This window comes from Meleagris gallopavo, chromosome 10, assembly GCF_000146605.3.
Source record: "Meleagris gallopavo isolate NT-WF06-2002-E0010 breed Aviagen turkey brand Nicholas breeding stock chromosome 10, Turkey_5.1, whole genome shotgun sequence".
NCBI classification, from domain to species: Eukaryota; Metazoa; Chordata; class Aves; order Galliformes; family Phasianidae; genus Meleagris; species Meleagris gallopavo.
Window position 1 is genome coordinate 5,053,311 of NC_015020.2, and position 11,834 is coordinate 5,065,144.

Here is an 11,834-nt window from a genome sequence, read left to right on the forward strand (position 1 = left end):
CTTCAGAGCCAGGGGAGCTCTGGCTGCAGCCGGCGGAAGAGCGGCGGATGGGCGGTGGGGGACTGAGACACCTGCGCGGGATCCCGGCGGGCGTGGGGATGCACGGGGCTGATCCAGGGTGAAACTGGAGCTTCGGTCTTTGGGAAACAGCAGTGGAATGGCTCTGGGAACAGTGTTCCTATACGGCCGATGTTCTCGTGCGGATGCGCTCTGCGTGAGCTCGGCTCGCTGATGACACCTCACCCGGCCCTCGTGCTCATCAGGGGGTGGGGATGGGACCGAGGGCAAAACCGAGTGTGTGGTTTCTCTAATGCGTGGAATACGTGGTGCAGTTCCCGCTGCAGCCGTAAAAGGAATGGAGTTAACCTGAACAATTGTTTCCATGGTGAAGTGTGGTACTTTGAGATCCTATCTATGGATCAAAGCTTGCAGCCTTTTCTCAGGCGAACTTCTGGTGATGTCAATTAGAAGTATCCTGGATATGGCCTGCAGACTTCTGTGAATGAGGTAGCCTTGTCATTCCACTATAGCACATTAACGATGTATGCAGAGATCATCTTGTACCTGTAAGCTTGTGCTGTGGCATTTAGCTTTACCATTCAATGAAAGAAGCATGACTCAAAAGGTCCTGTTTCATTTTTTGTCCCTCTTGCTTTGCAGAGTATGGGAAATAATGTGCTGCCTTGCTCAGACCTTAGTGCTGTAGCCAGCATGCTGTGGCAGAGGAAGTGAAGATTCCAACAGTCCCTTCTTTTTCCAGCAGTCCCTCAGACAAACAAAGTTTCACAAGATCTTAAATGTAAAAATGCAGTTGTCACTCTTCATGCCTGCAATAAAGTATGGAAAGCAAATCCATAATGTGACTCCAGGTCATTGAAAAAGACTATTCAGAGCTCCAACAGGTTGCCATGCCAATGTGTAATCTGGTCCTAGCTCTCTCAGCCTGGAGTTCTGGGGCTTCTCTGGCCTCAGAGGTACCAGGGGCTTATGGTGACTGGGGAAGAGGAGGCAGTGGGGGCTCTGGGCAGAGGAGGTACCCAGGAGGGATTCCAGGAGCAGAGGAGATAAGTGTTTGGCTATCAGCCAAATTCCAGGGCATGATTCTGAGCAGTGTGTGAGTGTCTGGTTTTGGTTCTTACCAGTTAGTATTCTAGCCTTTCAGTTGAAAATGTCCCTTTTTGTTAGCCTTGCTGTTGGCTTACTCCAAATAAAACAGCAAAAGTTCAGCAAGATTTTGCTAATGTCAAATTGTTGTTTCCCAGTTGTATAGCTAATGACTGATTAGCCACTTACAGTTGCACTTACTGTATCAGCCTCACTTGTTCAGGAGTCATGAGTCAGGAGCTCAATCTATCAAAAATTACTGATGAGTATTTTGTTTACCGTGTGGATTGCTTCACTCTGGAAGAATAAGAAGGATAGGGTGCTTTGTGGTAGAATGAACTGAGATCTCACATGGTTACTTAATTCTAGAAGCTTACAAAAGCTGTTGTTAATTATGTTGTTATTATAGTAACTAAAGACCAATTAAGAGTCTAACTGTGACAGGTACAGTAAAACACAGGGAGCCAGCCTCTATTTTGCAAATTTTTGCTATAAATAGGTGTGTGGTATGAGGTGTGTGAATGCTGTAAGAGCAGGAAGATTGGTGTTAATTCTTTGGTTTTGTATCTCACTGTTTTCTAAATGTACTGGTTGAGGGAGTTAAGAGGAGGCTTGTACATGATTTGGCAGAAGTGAAACAACTGTAGGAAATAATATACATGCATATTCCTAAAGAAGGTGGCTGTATGGTGGGGGAAACAGGTAGTCAGCACTGGCCAAGGATATGCCGCTGTGTTAAAGACTATCTCAGCTATGTGGTTTCCCAAAGTAAAAAGTATTGGTAGTAAAATGTTCAGAAAATGCTTCCTGTTTATCTCGGTCAAGATAGTCTTAGAAGGAAGTATGATGATGCATGACTTATGCATACTATCTATGTGCAGGATAGTCATAAGTACGGTATCTGTATTAATGCTGATGGCTTTTTACCTACCTTCGAACAATCTTTGTAACAAGAAAGTGTCATGGAAATATGTGAGCATAAAGCAGAAAACTTGTTTTTTTTTTTTTTTGTTTTTTTTTGTTTTTTTTTTTAAAGCATAAAACTGCTTATGCTTTGCTTCAGCAAGACCAACTGAGTTCCTGAAAGAATTTTAAGTACCGGAAAAGTCAGGGAACTAGAAGATAAAATGCGAAGATCTAGAGTGTAAGCCTCTTCTGACTCATCTGGAATACAATTTTAAAATGAGAGATTTATTCTTGCTCCAACAAAAACCAAAAAAAACCAAAAAAACTTGGCTGTCAGTGAGTGCCTCTGGTGATTTCAAGCTGATTTGTAAAAACTCTTCTTGATGCAAAACCATCCTCCTGCTAAAGAAGTATTATTGATGGAGCTTTTTTAACTGAAGAAAGAACTGTTCCTTGCAGTTCTCAGGCAGAGAGCAATCATGACAGTTGTTAGAAACATGATATGAAATGACTTTCCACCATAGCCTGGTGTGTTGGCAAAGTTGCACTGTAGATAACTCAACTGCAGGTCATCAGCTCTTTATCCAGCTACTCATTTCCCTCTGAACCAAAGTTTGTCTATTCCTAGTCTTTGGTAAGCATTGGGCACAGGCAGTGACTGTAGTGTCACTGCCTCCATGGGAAAAGAAAGCATACTACATGAACAGGGATCTGTGCTATATCACTGGATAAATACCCTTCCAGATGCAGGATGAAATAATTTGAAAAGAAATAGAATGGGCAGAGAGCCAACAGATCTTTGGCTCCACAGATCCACTGATCAGACAGTGGCACTGAGTGGTTTGTAGAAAGCAGAAGTTACTGCAGTTACTGTTGCTTGATAGTAGAAGGAAACTTCCTTTCCTCTGGCTGCCCCTCAATTCTCCTGCTCAAAGGTCATTTCTAGGGCATGGACCAGGGCTAACACTTTCATGTTGTAGGGATGGATTACTTGCTTTTGTTTTTGCTTTTTTTGCTTTTTTTCCCCCCCACTAAGCATGGAATAGACGATATGGGATCATATTAAAACAGTAATCCTCTTCTGGAGAAAAAGTGGCATATGGGAACTGGTCTTTGCTGTTCTGCTTTGCTTGACACAACTGAATTCAGAAATGCAGCAGTGTGTGTGTGTATTTGTATATACACACACACACATATACATATATATATTTTTTTTTCTTTTTTCCCTCAACCCCTCAGGAAAATGTCTGGTCAGGGGAATTTGCTTTGAGTATTGAATTCACGTGTTACTCCGTAAGTAAGTCTGCTCTGTGCAAGTGAGAGATATTGGTTATTTTACAGTCATACATTAAAAGAGTTGTTGTGGTTGTGACGTAGAAGTTTTTAAAATTATTTCATTGACAGGCTTTCTAAACGTTGGTGCAGCTGCTTTGATATAGTCTGATATTTGGAGGAAACAAAATGGTGGCTCCCAAGACAAAATCCATGTCAGACCACAAAGCAACATCTTTTCTAGCATCCTATCAAAGGATCCTGCAGATGCACCCAATAAATGGGAAAAATCAAAGGAAAATGTAACAAATTTGGATAGCTGAATGATAGCAAAGACATCCCTTTACTTATTAGCACTAGGTTTTAGTAGATTCAAGATTCTTCTTTCTTATTTTTTTCACATTAAAGCAAAATTTTTGACCCACCTATAACTCCCGTGTGCGCAGCGCAGAGCACTCTTGGATAAAAGTCTCTGACAGTACTGGGAGATCCATAGTGGAACATGTTTAAAACATACAGAAGATCCACAGTGCAGATGGAAGAGTTAAATTCTGCTTTGAATTTGTAATTGCATCAAGCAATTGTTTCTCTACCATGCCATATAATCTCCTGTTGCTGTAAAGCTCTATTTTCTGAAGTCTTTTCTTTAACTACTAGATATAGGTCACAGCTTTAAAGCAGCATATGACTGAATGATTCCTGTCTTCTCTGCTGCTTTTTACACTGCAGTGTTTGGTCTAGAAGAGGAATTCTGCATGTTTTGCATGAGCCATGATGGGATCATTCTTCTGAATCTGTGGCTTTAAATACCATCTATGAACACACCTATATAGTGTTTTTGCAGACATATGTGCCGGTGCTTTTTGGCCTTGGGCCTGTTTTGGTTTGGAATCTGAGTGGCTGTGAAAGCATAATGCTGGACTGTGGTTTGTATGAACGGTTCCCCTCTGTGTCACGTTTAGCAGTGAGCGTTTATGTGGCTTTTAGTGAAGCTGCATTGTGCGTGGCTGATGTGGAATATGGTAAAATGAGTTTATGTATGACATGCCTGATAAGCTTTTATTCTGATGCTAATATTAGCTTATATGTGGTTACCTGCATACATCAGAGAATGTGAAAATCGCAGACTGCTTCTGGAACATCATTGGCTCTTATATGCAACTTCAAGTATATATCAATGAATTAAAAATCTGTATTTCTGCAGTAGCTTTCTGCCACATACGTTTTGCTTGACTCTGGGCAAGTTGCTTCTAATTAATTGCAGCTAATTAAACATCAACCATTTGCTGCACGAGCTGAGGCAGAGGTTGAGTGGAAAACTGCAGCCGTGTAAGTAGCCATAGTACACACTGTTTTAAATGGAAATGCAGAGGTCTAGCAGGATCCCTGTTTGCCCTGAAGTTTGTATGAAACACCATATCAGAAAAGTGCTGATATACATCTGACATTTGGAGGAGTACTGCTACAGTCACCAGCTGATGTTAATCTAGCCCGTCCTGATTACTGCATGTTTGTATATGACCTTAGTTTTGCCATTTCTCAGATTCTGTTATGGTTTTCTGATTTAAATATCTTCCCTCTCAAAAATGTTTTTTCTTAAAGTAGTGTGCACTAACACAATATTACAGTAGATTTTAATGAAAAAATGTATGCTTCAAATTCTGTGAACAAGACAAACCGTGTGCATGGCTTTGTGAAAGAAATTTAGCATTCAGTGATAAAAGCAAGATGGTGACTTATTCATAGGAGGTAACAGGAAAAGTATCTAAAATACTAAAATATTTATTTTCAGAGTGTTCCTAGATGTTTCAAGTTCACAAGAGGCATTTTTTTTTAATCTTTGCAATATTGAAGTCCAACATTAATTTTCCAATGAGAGCATCAATTATTTTGAAAGCCTGTAATTACAGTGCTGTTGGTTGTCAAGGGCATAAATCAGGTGGCCTCAGAACTGAAGAAAACTCCTTTCCTTCACCATTAATCACTCATTTTCACTGTTAGTTATTAAAACAATGTCTGAAAAACCTATTGTATCTGTATGCGTGCTATATAAATGTTTTTATCCATGCATGGAGTCTTAAGGCTTAGATGCAAAGTGATATTGGAGTGAAAACGTCACCTGAAAATGGCTGCAGTTTCACAATAACACTCAGTATGTGTTAACGTTACCTGTTTATAGCGTAGGGCACCAGAAAACTATCACTGAACTAATAAAGAAAGGAAAATGATGAAATGCATATATTTTTTAAAATGTACATGACATTTTCCATGAAAAAAATTTACATCAGCAGTAGAAAAACTCATTATTAACAAATGTTACACACAGATAGTGCTGCACAAAAACCATTAGTGAAAATAACTGAGGATTTTGCAGTTGATGTTGCGAAATTTTGTCTAGCAGTTGTGCCTGCTGAGCAGCGTAATGCCTGAGAGGTACACATCTTAGACATGCTGCAGTATTCTGGCTAGTTTCTAGTGCAGAATATGAAGGTCAGGCAGAAAGACATTGGCTCAACAGTTAACACTGCAGTGCTCAGTCTTTTTTCAGTGCCAGGAGAAGCTGCAAATTGCAATCCTGTTGTCGTATGCCGGAATCTACTGTACATATATTCTGCTGGCTGTTTGCATGCATTCAGCAGCTGCAGTGCTTCCTGGGAATGTGCACTTGGTACATGTCGAGGTCGATAACACTGCCCATGTGCAGTGTGTGCAGTCCTGTGACACTTATTTATGTAGTTATTTGGATACGCTCCAGTTCCTATACATTATCTATGAATAGAGGCTGAATACAGCCAGATAAATATTAAATATTCTTGTATTCTACATCAGTGCTTTTTTTTTTCTTTTTCTTCCTGTGTGAGGAGTAGAATGATGAGAGAGTAGAAGCTTCTGGGCTTCTCAGATAAGGATATTGCTGGAGTTCAGAGCACAAGTCCTGAGTAGGGGTGTTATGCACATATGCACCTGTGGTTCCAAACACTGCAACCTTATTTTTTATGCCACTTTGATTTTTCTAATGCAGCTACTCCTGCCTTTGAAACTGAAAGGAACGTGTTTTTCAAAATGAAGTCAAGATTGCCTGCATTATCCCTGATTGCTGATATTTTGGTTTCTGAAATGATATAATTGAGCTCTTTTTTTCTCTGTTTATCTGTTATTCAAATAATCTTTTGCTCTGTTATTTCAAACATTCTAGGTAAAAAGCAACAAACAAGGCCTTAAAGAAAAGGGAAGCTGTATGTAGTTACCAAAATATCAGCAGTTAATAATTAGTTTATATTAGCATTGAAATAAAAAACTGCTTATGTATAGGACACAATGTGGAGTGGTTGATAGGCATTCAAAATTATTCAAAGTTTAAATGCAGCAGTTCTGAAACTGTTTTTCTGAACAAAATCTGCCTGATACTGTTATAGTTAAACAGATTCAAGAGGAAGTAATATGAATCCAGGAATTTGGCTTTGGGATTTCGCTTGTGTTCAAAATTTCCTTTTTGACCTGAACAAATCTGTGGGCAATGTTTGCTCTCTGCTTCTGTATATAAAACTGCTCTTGTAGAATTATAGTTACGCAGGGAAGCACATAAGAATGCATTACATATGCTGGGTTTTTTTTGTGGGCTTTTTTTTTTAATTCTCACACCAAGAGTGATTTCAGTGGAAATAGTGAATTATTTACAATAATTATGGTAAAAAATATTGTTTATAATAATTGAAGTTGAATTCTCTGCAATATAGCAATTAATCCTGGCCTGCTAAAGTCAGCTGGACGTGAAAGGCTTTGTAACAAATACACTGGACTTGCTTTCCATCTCAGCTGAGCAGAGAATTCTGATAATTTGTGTTCAGGCTCAGGTATATTACATTATTAATCTAAAATACTGATTTAGCTTATCATGGTGTAGCAGAAATGCTAAGTTACAGCTTAGTGATTGAGTATCTGGTGGGAAGGCAGGGCCAACCCAGGGGTGCTCAGCTGCATGTAATGCCCCTGAGTGACTGGAAGGGATGGAGCCAGGATCCACAGCTTCCCTGACCTCATTTAAGAGTTACAGTGGAGGTGAGGGTACCTTGCTGGAAATCCCTGTATACCTGAGGCCTTCTGAAAGTAAGTAGCTTCTTTCCTTTGTTTCTGTGCCTATAGCTGTTACGTTTGAACGAGTCCTTGCTTACTGTATTCTAGAAGCTTGCTGCTCTTACTGTTGCATTACTCATGGTAAATAAGCACCTCATGGTTTAGTATATTTATTCATAGACTACTCTTATTTTGTAACTGAAGAAATGAAATGTGACTGACCTTTAGAAGACCTTAACTTATAAACTGGAGTAGCTTATTAGGTCAGATATACCTGGAATAGTTAGGCTAATAAAAGTTCACTGTGGGTTCAGTGATATTGACAGAAAAGTTCTGTTTGTGGCTCATCATTTGGAGAATAGGAATATATTATTTTAGTTATGAAGCTTACTTTCTGCTAGTATGAAATACTCCTGTCTTAAAACATCCTGAAGTAGAAAATACACAGTCCTTTAGCATAGCGATGGAATTGTATTTTGTAAGCTGTCCTATTACAGTTTGCCTGAAATGGTTGTGATACCTGGCATCTTTTTGAATCTTGCCAGTGTCTTCTACCACTAGGTCTAATTTCCATTTCTTCCTGTGCCAAAAGCTAAGAGCAAATAAAAATAAGATACAGACTAAATGTATTAGCTTAATAACTGAAGGGAGATTATCGTAAGTAATGGTGATGATAGTAATGAGAAGATATCCATCATATAAGATAGTGGTTTTTTTTTTTCCCTTAATGCAGTTCTTCATTTTCTCTGACTGGAATATCTTAAATGCATTCGAGTCACTGTGACTTTTTCAGTGAGTTTTTAGGGACATTAATTATTAGGTGCAACTTGCACAAAAAATGGGGATGTTTGCTTGTTACTTGAGTGATGTGGACCACGTTCTGCTTGTGTGCCTGTGCAATATGTGCTTGGAAGTTTAATAGGTTGTGTTTTCTATGATTGTAATCATTCAAAACTTGTCTTAAAAAATACTAAATTACTGATGGGTAGTTCATTTAAGTAAGTAGACTGTTGTGATAAATAGATGTATTTGTGTTCTTGGGAGCATGTGCATATAACCACATACCATTTCTAACTTCTAAGCTTTGCATCTAAATTCACTCTTCATTTTCTAATATGTTTCTACGAAAATCTGCTTCTTTTTTTTTTTTTTGTTTTCAGGTGACACTTGAGAGTAGGCAGTTATTGCTGACGGTCCCAACCTCAGTTTCCATCTGCCTGTCCTGTGATAGCTGGTTGACTTTCTAGAATATGTGGGAAACATAAAGTAGCTTAGCAGCAGGGCAAAGCAGAAGTGGAGGCTGTATATTTGCTTAAGCTGTGTGCAGTTTACTGCACAACTTGGCAGTAGGTTCTTGTCCTGTATAGCTGCTCCTCTAAACATCAGCAGTGAGATAAAAAGAACCAGAGATGAGCAGGAGATTAGCCTTATCTGATGATTTAACAAATAATTTTAGTTCCATGTCTGTCCATGTAGCATCAGGCTATCCCTAAGCAGTCATTCCTGAATTTGACACAGTCTAAAAAGAAAATGTCTGCATATATCATCTGAGAAGTTTATGGTGAAAATGTTATCTAACGTAAGTGAGGTAGACTGAAGTGCACTACTTCTTTGCTGGCTGTGGTAATTTCCTGTGGAAGAACTCAGCAATGCTAAATAATAGAAGTACTCTAACAGCCATAGCTTCTGCCTGCTCCTCTGTCCTGTGGATTAGCTGGTAGAGAGTTCTCCTGCTGCCATGTATACAGCTGCAGAATGCTCTTGCACCTACTGACGTGTTTCTAGACTGAGATCTGACTTCCTGATAGCTTCTGTATGATCAGAGAACTGTGTTTCCTCATCTGCTTTGCTCATGTAATTTGAGAGAAATTAGTCTTTCTCATCACTTCTGTAGATATATATAGCAAACATAACACCTGCTGTAAATATGTGGGGCCAGCATAATTTCATTGGGTTGTAAATGTTGCCTGTGTAGAAGTATCGAAGGCAGATTCTGTTGATGTTCTGTTATGTTCTTTCTGGAAAGACAAGAAGATGTTTGGGATAGATCATCTGAATTGATTTGGGAAAGGGAATGCTGTGCAGCCCGGGAAGTTTCAGCAGTTCCTCCCTGCTGTTCCCAGGGAGTTTCAACCTGAGGAGAACCTTGATGAATTATATGCTGAGATCTACAAGAGGGTAGATGCTCCTTTAGAATAATATGAAAGAAAATAAAAAAAATGGCTTCCATGGAAAAACTATCCAAGTAAGCTGTCATCTGACCATGAAGCAAGGAAAAGTGACTGACCTGATGCTGCTGCAGAACACTGTAGGTTCAGGAAACTCATGGAGATTTGCTTTCTTAAAAAGTCTTATTGAGCTTCATAACTTATTTAACCCAAGCACTTGTGAATCTATTGAAAGCGAGTCATTCCTTCTGTGGAATATTACTTTAAAAATCCCACAACATTGAAATTACTGTGATCTCAAGTTAATCTGCAATTTAATTAGATATCAGAAATTACTTAAACTCTTTTTCTTGTGTGGACCAATGGATATCATCCTGCCCAATTTTCAGCATGACCCTTATATTTCACTAAAATGTAACTATTTATATATTTAATCTATTTAAAATTAAAAGACAAACTATTGGATTTTAAAAGAAACAAAACCCTTAACAGTATTTTCTTAATTCCAAATTAATCTGAATATACAATTGTGAAGCTTACATCATCTTCCTTCCCCCTTCTCCCCCTCCCTGCCCCCAGCAGTTCATAAATGTTGATTGAGGCATTTGTTTGAGATCTAGGAGGCTCTGTCAACAGAATACCAATATCAGATCTTGTTTAGTAGAATGTAATTTTCATGGGTTTTTCATTACTATTATTTGCCTTCCTGCCCTTGTACGATGCTTTCCAGATACAAATTATAATGATAAATAGGGAACTGTGACCAATGACAAATTACATGCTTAAAAAGTGGGAAAATATATGATGGAGGTGATATTTTTATTACTGCTTAGTACGTTTTACTGTTCTTTAAATGAGCTCATTTAACTCTATAATGGTAATAATTTATTTCAATTTTTTCAGCATCTAACACACCCCTTTGGCAGCAGAAAGGATTAGCATTTTATGAGAAATTTTACCTCTAATTAATGGCAATTAGTTAAGAGTGTGGGTGTATTTCCCTTTGTGCCTGTTGAAGTTCAGATAGTCTGACCTGCTGTTAGAAGATCCTAAGGGTTAAGGATTTCATTACAGAAGAAGTAAGGTAAGCAATCAGCAAGGCTTTCTTGTTTACATGGATACCACTTGATGAATATGGAGATGAACATGTCACCATCTCAGATACCAGATGGAAATTGTTTGTGACTCTTAGATACGATCAGCAAGTTTATTTATGGTGCACAAGCAAAATTAAGAGCAGTGGCTGCACCTATCATTATAATTAAACCAGGTTAAGTTCCTACACTTCTAATCATCATGGTGTCAAGATTATGACCACTGTTAAGAGGATAGAAAGTATTAGCAACTTTACAGAGCTCTAAGTGGATACATTAATTTGCTAATGGATTGATTGCTGAACCACTGAAAATTGATTTGTCTTGAGATATAGATATAAGATTTGGAAGTTTTAAGAAGGTAATTAAAAAGGATGTGATGACTTGGAAGCAAGTATCACTATAATGTGTGTCCTTTTCTTATGACGCTTTTCTTTGTTTTCCTTTTATTTTAATGGTCTTCATATGCTTATGTTTTCTGTTCATCTCTTCCATATAATTTCCCCGTTATTTTTTTCTTGCTATTTCATTGTCCCAGTTCTATCACTATCTTCTACATACTTTATCTTTCTTCTATCTTCAAGATAGAAGTGCCTTGTTCACTCTTCTCTGCATAATTCTGCTTCCTTCCCTGTTGTCCCTTTTTTATCCTTTTCTCTCATCCAGCTCTTCTGGTTTTCTATTTTAATCTTGCCCTCTATTGTTTACTTTCACCATGTCTATTTCCAAACTTCCTACACCTTTCTACATAGTGCTCCTTTTCCTTGTCATACTTTCTCCTGGATATTGCCAGCCAACAAGCCTTTCTTAGGGTAATTAGTTAGTTGAGACAATAGAAATCAAGTGACCAAACCCTGAAGAGAGGAGCAATATGACACCTTTCTTTTTACTTGTGCCTGTTTTCATTATACTCCTCTGAATATTAACTGCATCAATGTTCACTGCTGATGTGACACCAGATTCCATTTCTGCAGGCAGAAGTGGTGCTGGGAGCTGTCAAGGTAGGCTGCCTAGCTTGCTGTGTCCTGTCCTATTCTGTCCTTCAGACTCTTACCCCCTCCATTCCTTTGCTCTCAGCTTTTCAAGGAACTGAGTGCAGACATAACCGGAAAGTCTTGTTTCTCTGATCCTAGTAACTCCACTGTGGGAAGGTATCTGTTGATCTATGACCTGCTGATAGAATCCAGGATAGCAGATAAAGGTGCTGTAGTCAGAA

At 38.7% G+C, this 11,834-nt stretch overlaps 1 long non-coding RNA gene across 1 annotated transcript; it reads left to right on the forward strand.

Moving 5' to 3' along the window:
* The first annotated feature begins 6 nt into the window (after positions 1-6).
* LOC109369151 lies at positions 7-855 on the forward strand. Its single transcript, XR_002117820.1, has 2 exons — positions 7-507; positions 661-855. It is a non-coding gene; the product is annotated as an uncharacterized LOC109369151 (long non-coding RNA).
* Positions 856-11,834: the final 10,979 nt, after the last annotated feature.